This window comes from Oncorhynchus tshawytscha, linkage group LG23 (genome assembly GCF_018296145.1).
Source record: "Oncorhynchus tshawytscha isolate Ot180627B linkage group LG23, Otsh_v2.0, whole genome shotgun sequence".
NCBI classification, from domain to species: domain Eukaryota; kingdom Metazoa; phylum Chordata; class Actinopteri; order Salmoniformes; family Salmonidae; genus Oncorhynchus; species Oncorhynchus tshawytscha.
Genome location: NC_056451.1, coordinates 15,899,878 through 15,914,902, shown reverse-complemented (window position 1 = coordinate 15,914,902; position 15,025 = coordinate 15,899,878). Strand labels below are relative to the sequence as shown.

Here is a 15,025-nt window from a genome sequence, read left to right as displayed (position 1 = left end):
GCTAGAAAGTTGTATATTTCGTTAACTACAGATAAATGATTACAGTAATAAACTGTTGTTAAAATTGGAAATAAATAGAATAATAGAATTCCAATCAAATTTAGTTTTATATGCTATTGCTTTTTTATGTTAAGTGCATGTTGTTTTTGGAAGAATTTCACATTTTATTTTATCCACAAATTATACTTTTTTCAATAAATGATTTTTGTAACCATGTAACAGTTTTTTCTTCTGTACACTGATCTTAAATACTGTCTGGATGTGCACTTTAAATTACACTGTAGCTATAATGTATGTACAGTGTAACTACTTGCAATAACCCTAATCCTTGCACATTTTGGGGAATATTCAGAGGTGGAAACTTTCCGTGGGAATTAACGGGAATATATAGGAATTAACGGAAATATATGCAAATTAATATTAATACCATTTAAATGTAGATGCTTTTTGCATTGGATATATTTACCATATCATATGGAGACAGGAACATAAACCTTTTACCTTTTCATAAGTATACATAATTGCAATTGATTAAATCCTTCCAATAGAAATAAAAAAAACTATTTTGTTATGAATTGAACTTTAATTAAGTGAATTGACTCTTCACATGTGAAGATTTCACTGAACAACAAAAGGGAATATTGAATGATCCCCAATGAGCCATCACATCTCCCAAAAATGTTTTCAACATACATATGTAAAATGTTAGTCTAGAAACTAAAGCTTTGGTTGTCATCATCTCAGGCTTCCATGTCTACTCCCGGGACCTCCTCAATGTCCACCTCTTGAACATCAGACTGAGGCCTCATCTTCACTGTCATTTTCCAACCTTGTTGAGGATGGCTCGTTGTCAGGCTCAAAAAGCCTCACATTTGCCCGGATGGCCACCAATTTTTCAACCCTTGTATTGGTCAGCCTGTTACGTGCTTTGGTGTGTGTGTTCCCAAACAAGGACCAGTTGCGCTCTGAGGCGGCTGATGTTGGTAGGATTTGGAGGATGATGGAGGCAACAGTCTCAGATCCACAAAGTCCCTTCCACCAGGTGGCTGATGAGATATGTCGGCACTACTGCCATATTGCATCTCCATCCCAAAGCCCTTGCTTGGAAGTGTACTTCGCCAGACTGCCAAGAACCTTGCCCTCATCCAGGCAAAGGTGGCGAGATGACACCATAGGCCTTGTTGATCCCTGCACCAGACAGAATGCTCTTGCCTACTTGGGGTCCAACATGTACGCTGCGGCGTGTATGGGCTTCAGGCAGTTTTCTTCGGAACTGCAGTTTCTTCTGCTTGGAGCAACAGTGAAGTGGGCAGGGCAGTACAGATTTATTCTCTTACATCTGCAAGCAGAGTTTGGACATCAGATAGGATGGGATTGTCTCTCTCAATCCGTGCAATGGCTACTGCTATAGGTTTCAGGCTGCTTACCACGCTCTCCCACATTACATCATCCTGGAGGATCGTCTTGATGGGGCTGTCTATATCGGCAGACTGTGATATGATATTCTGGGTATTCTTGGAGAGACTCCTTCCCCTCCAGGAGACTGTCAAACATGATGACAACACCACCCCAATGGGTGTTGTTGGGCAGCTTCAATGTAGTGCTCTTGTTCTTCTCACTTTGCTTGGTGAGGTAGATTGCTGCTATATCTTGATGACCCTTCACATACCTAACCATTTACTTGGCTCTCTTGTAGAGTGTGTCCATTGTTTTTAGTGCCATGGTGTCCTTGAGGAGCAGATTCAATGCATGAGCAGCACAGCCAATGGGTGTGATGTGAGTCTCCACTTTAGACCAAGCAGCCTTCATGTTCGCAGCATTGTCTGTCACCAGTGCAAGTACTTTCTGTGGTCGAAGGTCATTGATGACTGCCTTCAGCTCATCTGCAATGTAGAGACTGGTGTCTGTTGTCCCATGTGTCTGTGCTCTTGTAGAGTACTGGTTGAGGGGTGGAGATGATGTAGTTAATTATTCCTTGCCCACGAACATTCGTCCACCCATCAGAGATGATTGCAATACAGTCTGCTTTCTCTATGATTTGCCTGACCTTCACTTGAACTCTGAACTCTGCATCCAGCAAATGAGTAGATAAAGCATGTATAGTTGGAGGGGTGTATGCTGGGCGAGGAACATTCAGAAATCTCTTCCAATACACATTGCCTGTGAGTATCAGAGGTGAACCAGTTGCATACACAGCTCGAGCAAGACATTCATCAGCATTTATCTGACTACATTCCTCCATTGAGTCAAAAAACCTTCTGATTTCATGAGGACCATGAGCTGTTATCGATAAGGTGTCTGATTCTTCATTTTCACCACGAATAGAAGTAGAGAGACTTTTGTCAGTTGCTTGTTGTGAGCGCTGAGGGAACTTTATGCACTTGGCCAGATGATTCTGCATCTTTGCTGCATTATTCACATATGATTTGGCACAGTATTTGCAAATGTACACAGATTTTATTTCTACATTAGCTGCAGTGAAATGTCTCCACACATCAGATAGTGCCTGTGGCATTTTCCTGTAAAGATTAGAAAGAAATTAGTAAAAAAAAACAAATACATTTCCATGTACAGATAAATAGTTAAGCAGTTAGATTGAACAACTCCTTTGTCAGATAAATGTTTTACAATGAAATGTGTGGAAAGAGGTAAATTAACACTCTTCAGTTAGCAGGCTGAAGCAAGCTAAAACCCACATGGTAGCAAAAACTAACTAACAGAAATTGTTAAGTTAGAAATGATTTAAACACACTATGCTGTAGGCTACTATTTACTAGTTAACAAAAAATAATGTATGTCATCTAAAATATATTCACCCCACCCAGTATTGTAATCAAAACTTACCAGAAAGCATGTTGTCCTTGACTCAGACAGTGTAGTAGTGTGGGCTCAATAGCATCTCATTAGGGTGCAAGATCTTGAGAATCACCTGTATGTACATGTGATGGAAGAATGCACTGTGCATGCAGAGGTTTGCAATTCCATTGAATTGGGGATAGTTTAACCTAAATATGCCACAAGTCCTAGAACTGCCTTGTGTATCCCACAAAAAAGGTTTACTGTTATAAACTATATGTTGGGATGAATTTAAGTAAAATTCCACAAATTACAGGGCTTAACTTCCAATGATACATTTCTGGAAAAATTCAGGAAATCTACCGGAGATTTTCCGACCCTTTGCAACCCTAATCCTAACCATATCCCTCACCCTAATCCTAAATACAGTGTAAGTGCAATGTAACAATGAGCTTATAATTGCAGGGTAAAATCTTATGTATATTTATGTATTGATCGTTTGGTAGTGTATCAAGCTCTTGAGTCATGGAGCAGTTAATCTAACATGCAGTAATGTGTTTCTCATTTGGTTGTTGGCTGTGGTTATTGTTGTCCTTATGAAATCTGGAAGCCAAACAGACCTCTTTCTTATGATGCCACCAGGCTTACATGTTGTTTTGAGAGGATTTCCACATCGGAGCTCTCCCAACTATTCCAAGCTACTCTGAACCATGACTCATCATGTGGTCATTACTGACATATAACTTTACTTAAACTGTATTCCCTGACCATGCTGGTTTAGGTTCCCCCAAAAATCCTATAGATGGCCTCCTGGGCCCTAACATTTCAGCGTTTGTAGATCTGAATGGTCTGGATCGGTATAATCAGGGTAGTGGTGGTTTATTACACTATTTTGAGTCCATCTTACAGATCTACCCAGTTAGGGCTAAGGGGAAGGGGTTAGTGAGAGAACTAAGACCAGCAGTGGGAGCACAATGTCCCTTCACTTCAGCTTCACAGGCTCCCTGCTCTGCTTTGCCTGCTCTGCCTCTCTCAAAGGCCGGGCAGGCCCACAAAAAGTAAGTGATCTGGGGATTAGGTTTCTGGGTATGTGTCTGTTGTCTGACATGCGATCCAGATTTCACCATATACAAAGAAAGTATGTGTCCCAAATAGCTCCCTATTCCCTGTATAGTGAACTACTACCCTATGGGCCCTGGTTAAAAGTAGTGGTCTATAAAGGGAATAGGGTGTCATTTGGGATGCTGCCAGAGAGGGTAATCCTCTCCACACTGTAGGTCTGTAAATACTTGCTGGCCCACAGGCCCTCTGTCGGTCAGAATTCCTGCTCATTTGTGGCCATTCTGTCTTATGAAACTAACTGCAGCAAGACAGAGTGTTTGGTTGGTTCCAAGCCAACTGCCGCCACAACCGTTAATGCAGAAAAACACATTTCTTTCTAAATCAAGACTTACTGGCAGTTCATGACACAGCATAGACGAAGGTAGTGGTTAACTCACAGCATTCATGGTTGAGAAGGATGATGGCTATCAATTCTTTGTCTTAACACCATTTCCACGTGTTACTTTTGTAAGTAAGATTCCTGCAATATCACATTTTATTTGTCAGGTACACAGTTTCATCAGGTATATAAGTTGCAGCGAAATTCCTGAACATCCTTGTGATGAAAAACGTGGGAAGAGCAAATGCAGCTTTTCAATGCAACTATGTTCACGTTAGCCTCGGCTCCCAAGATTGGCTGAAGTGAAAGCCTGTGACAGAGGCTATGGTCACATGGGCCTAATGCATGAATAATGTTACAGAGAGGAGATCTGATCCCAGGTGTGATGTTGTGTCTGTGTACAATGCCCTTTTATATTGTGGCGTGTTTGGCAGGGTCACACAGTATGGAACCACCGTTGTTCTCTTCACCCAGATACTACAAGTCTGGGACGGGTCCTCTGTCTTCCCTACCCTGTCATTAGGCAGGCTCAGCTGAGGAACGTTCCAGACTTACAACCTTTTACACGACAGACTCTTTGAATTCTTTCCCATGGTTGAGTTCATTTAGTAAATCACATTTTTAGGTGTCTTATTAGAATAATCAGATTGATAAATCACGTACTGTGGCATATTAATAGCACAATGGCTACATTTGCACAATTATATGAAGGAATATATACTCACCACCATGGTTAGTGCAGGGCATGTAACCCCTGTAAGCCTATTGCAACACATTGCTTGGAGGGGTGAAATACCAAAACACTGCATAGGAGTAGGGAAAGGTAACTCCAGAGCATTGAACTCTTGATTAAACTTTTATGCAACAGGACCAATAGGAGATTATGAAATTGAAAAACAACAACTGTACATTTTGTAGTGTACCCCAAAATGTTATATGTAATTGTATGGTGTCAAAATCAAATCAAATCAAATCAAATTTATTTATATAGCCCTTCGTACATCAGCTGATATCTCAAAGTGCTGTACAGAAACCCAGCCTAAAACCCCAAACAGCAAGCAATGCAGGTGTAGAAGCACGGTGGCTAGGAAAAACTCCCTAGAAAGGCCAAAACCTAGGAAGAAACCTAGAGAGGAACCAGGCTATGTGGGGTGGCCAGTCCTCTTCTGGCTGTGCCGGGTGGAGATTATAACAGAACATGGCCAAGATGTTCAAATGTTTATAAATGACCAGCATGGTCGAATAATAATAAGGCAGAACAGTTGAAACTGGAGCAGCAGCACAGTCAGGTGGAAGTTGAAACTGGAGCAGCAGCATGGCCAGGTGGACTGGGGACAGCAAGGAGTCATCATGTCAGGTAGTCCTGGGGCATGGTCCTAGGGCTCAGGTCAGTTGAAACTGGAACAGCAGCATGGCCAGGTGGACTGGGGACAGCAAGGAGTCATCATGTCAGGTAGTCCTGGAGCTCAGGTCCTAGGGCTCAGGTCCTCCGAGAGAGAGAAAGAAAGAGAGAAGGAGAGAATTAGAGAACGCACACTTAGATTCACACAGGACACCGAATAGGACAGGAGAAGTACTCCAGATATAACAAACTGACCCCAGCCCCCCGACACATAAACTACTGCAGCATAAATACTGGAGGCTGAGACAGGAGGGGTCAGGAGACACTGTGGCCCCATCCGAGGTCACCCCCGGACAGGGCCAAACAGGAAGGATATAACCCCACCCACTTTGCCAAAGCACAGCCCCCACACCACTAGAGGGATATCTTCAACCACCAACTTACCATCCTGAGACAAGGCTGAGTATAGTGTGTATGGTGTATGCTTACAGACTCTTTTATCCAAAGAGACTTACAGTTATGCGTGCATACATTTTTACATATGTGTGGTCCAGGGAATCAAACCCACAACCCTAGTGGTGCAAGCGCCACTCTCTACCAACTCAGCCATACAGGACCACTATGTAAGTATCATATAGATTTACAGTTTGAAAAGCTATACAATAGTGACACAATGGACCGAAATAAGGTTAGGCCAAAGGGCTGGAACTGAAATAAAACCTGAGCAATACTGTCAACTTTCCAGGGTCCCCGCTCCACTTCTTAGCACCCACATGCTTACTCCAGGCTGAGACCTGAGACCCCGGTGCCTGATTTACATGGAAACGAGCATGGGGGCTGTATCTACTGATTTGGGAAAAGTTTGCTGTGTATAGTGTCTATTTTTGCAGCAGTGTGCTATGTCTGCAGACAGGACTTCTCGGCATGTCTCTCCCCCCCTGCACACACACACTACATGTTAATGTTTGAAAATGTATGTCAATTGTAAAGTATTTTATCTATAATGTATTTTTCGTTGTGTCGTACACCAGTAAGACTAGCTGTCACCATTGGCGTCGGCTAATGGGGATCCTAATAAATCAAATCAAATGCTTTCTCTCAAGTGGCTTTATTGGCATGGGAAACATATGTATACCAGGCCAAAGCAAGTGAATTAGATAATAGTGAAATAAACAAAAAATGAACAGTAAACATCACACTCAAAGTTCCAAAAGAATAATGACATTTCAAATGTCATGTCTATATACAGTGTTGTGACGAGATGCAAGTTAAGTCGCATTTACAATGATGTTTGTTCTTCACTTCTCTCTCTCTCTCTCTCTCTTTCTTTCTTCAGCTGATGAGTACTGAATATTCCTCTAGAGACATGAGGCGATGTGGGCGGAGTCAGCCGAGAGGGGAGGGAGGAGTTGTTTCGTGTGTGTTGAGGAGTCAGCTGAGAAATCAACTGCTAGCTGCTTGTCCTCATCGGGAATGTTGACCACTGGAGCGTGTTGAGCAAGAAAAGCAAAGCTGTTGCGCGAGCAACTATTTTCAAGTTGTGTCTTCCCATCCCAAGTGCAAGGCTGTCTGATTGCGCTTGTTTGAAATTCTACAGAGGCCTGTCAATAAGGTGAGTGTATTATTCCAAGATCAAGGGAGTCTTGTGTTATTTGAAATATGGTGTAATTGTGTGCATCTTTCTTGACTTTCTAGAACACAGAAAGCAAAGTTTATTGTAGCTAGCTAGCGCCTCTGGATGTAAACTGCTGTCGGGTGAGACTGGAACACTGCGCAGCGTGGCTTGTAGCGTGAGGCTCTGTCTTTCACGAAAGCGGTAGGAGGGTTTGGATGTGGATAGCTGTTAGAACTTGTTTTGCAAATCAGTGTAATTTGTTGTTTAAAACAGGTTACCGTTGTAGGTTAACATTGTTCATCACAAATGTGACAGTTACTAAATAGCCAGAGCCGAACATAGCCACATGTCTACCCAGCGCTGTCGGGACTGCATGCAGGCAGATAAACTGCGTTCGTGTAGGGACGAGGTTGGGAGAAGCATGATCTCCTGTATTGGGGCAACTAAAGCTTACTTAACTACTATAGTTAGGTAGTTAAAAGTACCAATCCAGAGGGGTATCAATGAGTTAGCCAGCTAACTTTGATAAAAAAATAAAAAAAATTAACGATTTTCTGGTTCATTAAGAAATGTTTTTGGTTGCGGAGTCAATTAGACCATGCCCATTTCAAGCGTATCGTAAACTGTTTACAGATATTGCATAACTGCTTACTATCCAACTACCAGCCGGGCGCAGCCCCTGGTGAAGTCCCTGGCTGTCCTACCCTCAATAGCCTATCCGACCTACCCTTTTCACCGGTCCGGTCAGTCTTATCCCATGGCTTCATTTTTCTTTGGGGGTGGGGTGAAAGGCGTTTTTCCAGGCAGCTAGCTACTCGTGTACGGAACCATGGATGGTGGTTGGCTTCTACCACCCCTTTCAAAACGAGCAGCGAATATATACAGTATAGTTATAGTAGGCTTATTCAGAGACTAAGTATTTCAAATCTAACTGGGTGGGACATCAGGGATGGATTTTGGCAATAATTTTATGCAATAAAACGAATGTTATGCTGTAGATGTCATATGTGATAGTATTAGTAATCCAAAAGCAACATTTGTTTGACTTAATGCTGATTCAGCAGAATTACCCAGCAGTGTAACTGTACAGCTCATCTAAGAAACGTAGTTGGTTAGAACCATAAGAATATATAGATTGATCATAATGGCATAGTATGTTTAGGGAACAGTCCCTATCCCCTTCCACTAAACTACATTTTTACTATACACTTAAAATGCCATTACTAATGTAGGCCTACTATGTAACATGTTAATACAAAATTGTTACTACTTGTGTCATTACAGTCACTACACCAGTATAACAGCAACTTATTAGAAATTGTTACCAGTATAAGGTGTCACCAACTAGTTTTAAATTCACACCCTCTGCTACAATCTAGCTATTTCAAGTCCGTGCTCTGTAAGAGACCGACATGATGGGGCATGAGTTTAGGAGGCCGAAGACAGACAGCTAGCTCAGAGCTGCTGAGCTCACATATTTTACATATGCAACCTGTCTTGCCATGGTGGTTCAAGTCTCTTCTCTGGAAGAGTCTGACTAACAAATGGCTTTGTTGGATCATATCCTATTGGCATTTCATTTGTTCTACCAATCTATTCCATTCATCATACAGGCCGTTCATTCAGTGAATATAGGTAGGCCTATTAGCTTGTTGGTTTCATTTATTATCGGGGATGGAAAGTGAAAGGCATAGGCTTTGCTCACCCAAATTACAAATTCCCTTGTTGAGAGCTGTCCAAACTTTCAATCTGAAGAGGCCTTGCAGACATATAAATTGTACTTCCACATACACTTTATATTATTATTATGTTCTCTGTCATAGTGGTGATCTCTCTCACCCAGGCCCTAGCATTCCATTAGGCCTTGCGCCAGTTTGCAGTCATATAACACTCGCTATTCAGTGCCAATACCCCCTTATTGGTGGCTGGTCATGGTACTTTTTCCTGAAGTCTGGGATGCAGAGTCAGAGTTTTGGCCTAAATCAATGACACCAATTACTAGGTTATGTCCTATTATTGCCCAAATTATTTCTCTCATCAGTTATGAGCACATCTGATGTTGACACCTCCTGTATTCTGTCTTAATAAATTCTAGTAACTGATTTGAAAAATAATTTTGATCTGTGGGTGTGGTGGTAGGTGCTGTTTGGAAACAGGTAGCTGAATCATGAAAAAAAAACCTGGATGTTATAGGCTAGGCCTACTTTTCTTGTGTATGTAGGCGTCAATGGTTGTACAAAGCATAAAGATACTTCAGAAGAACCACAAGGCTTGTGGATGAAAAAAGTTGCCTATATTAGATTACTTGGCAGCAGGACAAGATGAAAAAGCTTTGCAGGCAGCTAGAGAAGCCTTAGTTTGTCTGTGTCACTTACCTTTCATTTAAATGTAATCATTATTTTGTCTAGCTACCTCAGTTATAGCTAAGTAATTACATTCTGCTTACTAAAGTAGTCTGTAATTGATTTACAGAAGGACAACTTAATATATTTAGCTTACTGGTCCTATAAATACTTGACTCTCACCCGCCATCATCCACCCATGATTACCCAGAAGGCAGAATGACGCAATGATTGTCTAACCAACCAACCACAGCACGGTGGATTCAATTTCTCAATATCTGGAGGAGGTCCAAATCTGTCTGAAACCTGAGAAGCAGGAATGCTGTATTTTCTAAAGCAGGTAACTGAACACCTCTGCTAGTATTTTTGTGTGCAGAAAGAACAGGGAGAGTGGGGCAGAACGATGGCGATGTTCCAGAAAATGTCACTCAGCCTCTACGAGCTGGAATCTGTGCTGTAACATCTAAAACAAACCAGGGTTAGTGGGCTTGGCGAGATGTATTCATGAAAACAAAAGGGTTTTGAGTGACATTCTTCCCCAGTGCAACTTCAGAACAATAGAGGCATTTTGTGCTCTTGAATTTTATCGCTGTGCCTGGACATCATTAGTATTCTCAGAGTTTAATGGGACATTTGGCTTTATCTGTGCATCGTTTCTCATATTATCAGTACATATTTCACCAAATCTATAAGTGATGAGAACTTGGAGAAAGGCATTTCAATTATTTATAACCTACAATATGTAGGGCCTTATAAAATATGTGTTGCGGACAATGCGGATGGAATCACGGAATCTAGACATTAAAACGGAATTCAACAATATAATTTTTTTTATTGAATTTTGTAGGAAATCAACTAAATGTATTTAACTTATTGGAAAATGCATTAATTTGCTCAAATAATCATAAGACATGAACAAAATGCATATGTAGCAAGGTTTTCATCCAATTGGGACAGATTTTCATGTAAATATTCTAAAATATAAGCAACATGCCATATTTATTTGCAGTTAAACTCCCATGTACCAAATAAAAAATACAAGTTAAATGGGTTTCCATTACATTTTCAACATTACTGATGGTTTTGTCACAAATAAATTGCGTTATGCAGCGAATGTGCCCAGTCTGGCCTTGGCATGTGCTCTCTAGCTAATAGCTGGCAGATACAGTGTGGGTAGGTAGGTTACCTATAGAATGACATTTAGGGCAAAATATCCTTTTTTAAATTTGTCAAACAGCAACCAAGCATCAAGCTCATCATCAGCCTAATAAACTGCATGCTTTCCCAGTCGTAGTGGGAGGACCACACAACATATCATCACGTGACTCCCAAGTTTTCTTCGATATGATGATTATTATATCAATATTTGCCCATAAAGACGTTTCCACCACCATTTCTCACATAATACATTTTACAGATACAAAAAGATCCCACATTGTCTTGTGTATTTTGTTTTGTTGACATTTGTAAATTTTGCCAACAAATTTGCTTTTTCCATCAGGTCTGTTTATCCGACATGTACTTTACTCGCATGAAAAGGTTGGATGGAAACCTGGTTAGTGATTCGTACTTTCCTGCAACTTTCTGAAATGGCACAGGAATGCCCCTGTCTGTGTGTGTGTGGATCGTCCGTTTGTCTAGTCTACACTTTGTGTAGCCGTTAGCAATAATGCTAATGATAGTCTGCTGGTTGATGGAAAGGCTTTCCCAAAAACCTTGTAAATGAAATGTTAACTACACTGTAGCCTATGCCTACCTGGCAGAATAATATCATGATTATTTGCATCAATCCAGCTTCCATTTGTTTTGTAAACTGCTTTGTTTAGTCAAATCAAAATCACATGAGCGCTACAGAAACACCGCTAACCAAACAATTGTCTCTGGCTGGTGCGCACTTGAATTAAAGGTTAACTACATACAAAATTAAACATTTCTTAGACTTTTCCCAGGCCTCAAAAGTGATTTCCTGATGTGGTGTAGCCCTTTACGCTCATACCCGTATACAGGTTGAAAATGGCATATTTGGGAACTGATAAACGCCTAACTTGGAACGCAGTGGCTGTACAGTAACAAACTATACATGATGTCAATGGTTTGCTGCAGTTCTACACATAATCTGCAAACTGTTCACTTTCAATTGCTACCATGGTTATGCGTATGCTTTTCATATTTCTGGAACAAACATTTCAATGTTAAAGGGTTTAGCGTTGTGGTGGACTTAGAACATCCTATTTTGTTGTGATTTTTGTTGTTGGAAAAAACAAAACTGAGAAAATGTCATTTGAGGGTGCAGCTAAATGGAATCGGGTACAAAATACACCAGATTTTTATAAGGCCCTACTATCATAGGGATTGGGGGTTTCTGGTAAAATGACGTTTGTCTAGGGGTGGTTTGTGTTGAAAATGACGAAGACCATAGATACAGCAAGCCTGTTCTTCCTTTTCTCTTCAAGCCTCATGAAGCCTAAATGCCCTATTGTTTATACCATGTTTATTACATAACTCAATGTAGGCTATTCAATGTTAGTTAGAAACTCTCATATGTCCAGATGATCAGTCTGATCCATTGCACTGTGGCCTAAATAAACATAACATCTCCCTCCCGTCCAAGCCATTCATTATGCACATTGCATAAGGTCATTTCTCCCAGCCGGCCCAATGAAATCCTCATCCAATTAGCGATTGTCCATGTCTCCCAAAGCCTTTCTTAGAGACTTCTGCTGTTCAGCCCTCCACGATGACATCAGGCTCTCTTATAACCTTCTTTACGCTGCTGGCCTGAAATAATGAAGCTGCCATTTAATGAAGAATCAACATGTGAAACAAGCACATCTACTGAGGTGTGACAACAATCTGAACCATCCACTGATAAAATAGTTAATCATGACAGAGATGGCAGTGTTCATTTGGAACTCAGTCCAGTAAATTAAAGCCTGTACTGTACTACAGACTGTCAGAAGAACCTTATTGAAGAAGTAGGTACTTAATTTTGGATCTTCAGTCTTCATATGCATTAATTTGCTAATTGAATGTCTAATTCTTGCAAACTACTACATTCTTCATCTATGCTTGTATTGTCTATGGATTACCGTGTAATTGCTACTTACTGTGTATTGTGCAATTTTACAGATTTAAAGTGATGATTTACTCCTCATGGCCCTTATTTTAGCAAGTTGTGGAATCTGGCTGGATTTTCTTATCTAGCCTACCATGCACATCAAATGAACCGTTGCAAAAATGCTGGCATTCCAGTAGTTGTCATCCCTTCAAGACACGTCTCTCAGCAAACTGTTTTCATAATTCATTTGACATATCCTTTGAGTGCTTCTACCTTAAAAATAGGTTACACCGTCACCACCACCTAGAGAGGCAGGCAGTCCCAAACCAAAATCTTCCTTAAATTATGAATTTTGCATGACGGTGCACCTTCCAGCGACATTGGACTGCTCTGTTCTGGCTTGACTTCAGATTTCTAAATGGGGTTCTATGTACAGCTTGAAATACTGCTGGAAAACACAAGGCTACATCTCTTCTTCAGTTGTTTGCGCCTAAACCTCTTGTCATTTGCCCTGATCAGTGTGGACATGATGATGTAGGTTAGTGATAAGACAGATGCCCATGAACCCTAAAGAACAGCATCTTATACACTGTTTGGCGCTTCCTACCATTGCAGCAGTCTCCTCAATCCTGAGTCTGCATGTGAGTGTCAGTTGGATGTTACATATGTCATTTAGGTGTGAGAATGAAACAATGGGGTCTTGGGAGGGAGGAGGTATGTTCAGTTGAGATTCACACGCTGCTCTTGCAACCGTCACTGTTTGGAGGCAGGACATTTTTTTTTAGCTGTGTGAGATCTTATTGGCATTTGGATGGTTCATAATGTGGCCCTTAATAGGGCTGGCACAATTACCATATAATAGTGTAACTGACGATTATGTATGAAGACCTTCACAAAAATAAAATAACCATCATAACCGTTTATTTTTATTGTTATTACAGTGCATTCGGAAAGTATTCAGTATTCAGATCCCTTGACTTTTAATAAAAAACGGAAATATCACATTTTATTTAAGTATTCAGACCCTTTGTTGCATCTTTGGCAGCGATTACAGCCTCGAGTCTTCTAGGGTATGACTCTGCAAACTTGGCACACCTAAATGTAGGGAGTTTCTCCCATTCTTCTCTGCAGATTCTCTCAAGCTCTGTCAGGTTGGATGGGAAGTGTCGTTCCACAGCTATTTAAAGGTCTCTCCAGATATGGCTGATCGTGTTCAAGACCGGGCTCGGGCTGGGTCACTCAAGGACATTCAGAGACTTGTTCCGAAGCCACTCCTGCATTTTCTTGGGTGTGTCCTTAGGGTTGTTCTTCTGTTCGAGAGGTGAACCTTTGCCCCAGTCTGAGGTCCTGAGTGCTCTGCAGCAGGTTTTCATGAAGGATCTCCCAGTCCCTGCCGCTGAAAAACATCTCCAAAGCATGATGCTACCACCCCTGTGCTTCACCGTAGGGATGGTGCCAGGTTTCCTTAAGACGTGACGCTTGGCATTCAGGCCAACGAGTTCAATCTTGGTTTCATCAGACCAGAGAATCTTGTTTCTCATGATCTGATTAATTTAGGTGCCTTTTGGCAAACTCCAAGCGGGCTGTCATGTGCCTTTTACTGAGGAGTGGCTTCCATCTGGCCACTCTACAATAAAGGCCTGATTGGTTTAGTGCTGCAGAGATGGTTGTCTTTCTGGAAGCTACTCCCTTCTCCACAGAGGAACTCTGGAGCTCTTTCAGAGTGACCATCGGGTTCTTGGTCACCTCCCTGACCAAGACCCATCTCCCTGAATTGCTTAGTTTGGCTGGGTGGCCAGCTCTAGGAAGAGTCTTGGTGGTTCCAAAATGATGGAGGCCACTGTGTTCTTGAGGACCTTCAATGCTGCCAACATTTTTTGGTGTCCTTCCCCAGATCCGTGCCTCAAAACAATCCTGTCTCGGAGCTGTTACGGACTAGAGGTCGACCGATTATGATTTTTCAACGTCGATACAGATACCGATTTATTGGAGGACCAAAAAAGCCGATGCCGATTAATCGTACGATTTTTATATATTTGTAATAATGACAATTACAACAATACTGAATGAACACTTATTTTAACTTAATATAATACATAAATAAATTCAATTTAGTCTCAAATAAATAATTAAACATGTTCAATTTGGTTTAAATAATAGAAAAACAAAGTGTTGGAGAAGAAAGTAAAAGTGCAATATGTGCCGTGTAAAAAAGCTAACGTTTAAGTTCCTTGCTCAGAACATGAGAACATATGAAAGCTGGTGGTTCCTTTTAACATGAGTCTTCAATATTCCCAGTTAAGAAGTTTTAGGTTGTAGTTATTATAGGAATCATATAACTATTTCTCTCTATACCATTTGTATTTCATATACCTTTGACTATTGGATGTTCTTATAGGCACTACAGTATTGCCAGCCTAATCTCGGGAGT

At 41.1% G+C, this 15,025-nt stretch overlaps 1 protein-coding gene across 2 annotated transcripts in view; it reads left to right on the top strand.

The window, feature by feature from the left end:
- Window positions 1–7,007: 7,007 nt before the first annotated feature.
- The window catches only part of LOC112222535 (growth factor receptor-bound protein 10), an 84,646-nt gene continuing 76,628 nt past the window's right edge, over window positions 7,008–15,025 (top strand). For both annotated transcript variants that reach the window (XM_042304712.1, XM_042304711.1), the window contains exon 1: window positions 7,008–7,191. The gene's annotated coding sequence lies outside the window, so the exon portion shown is untranslated. The remainder of the gene's footprint in view (window positions 7,192–15,025) is intronic.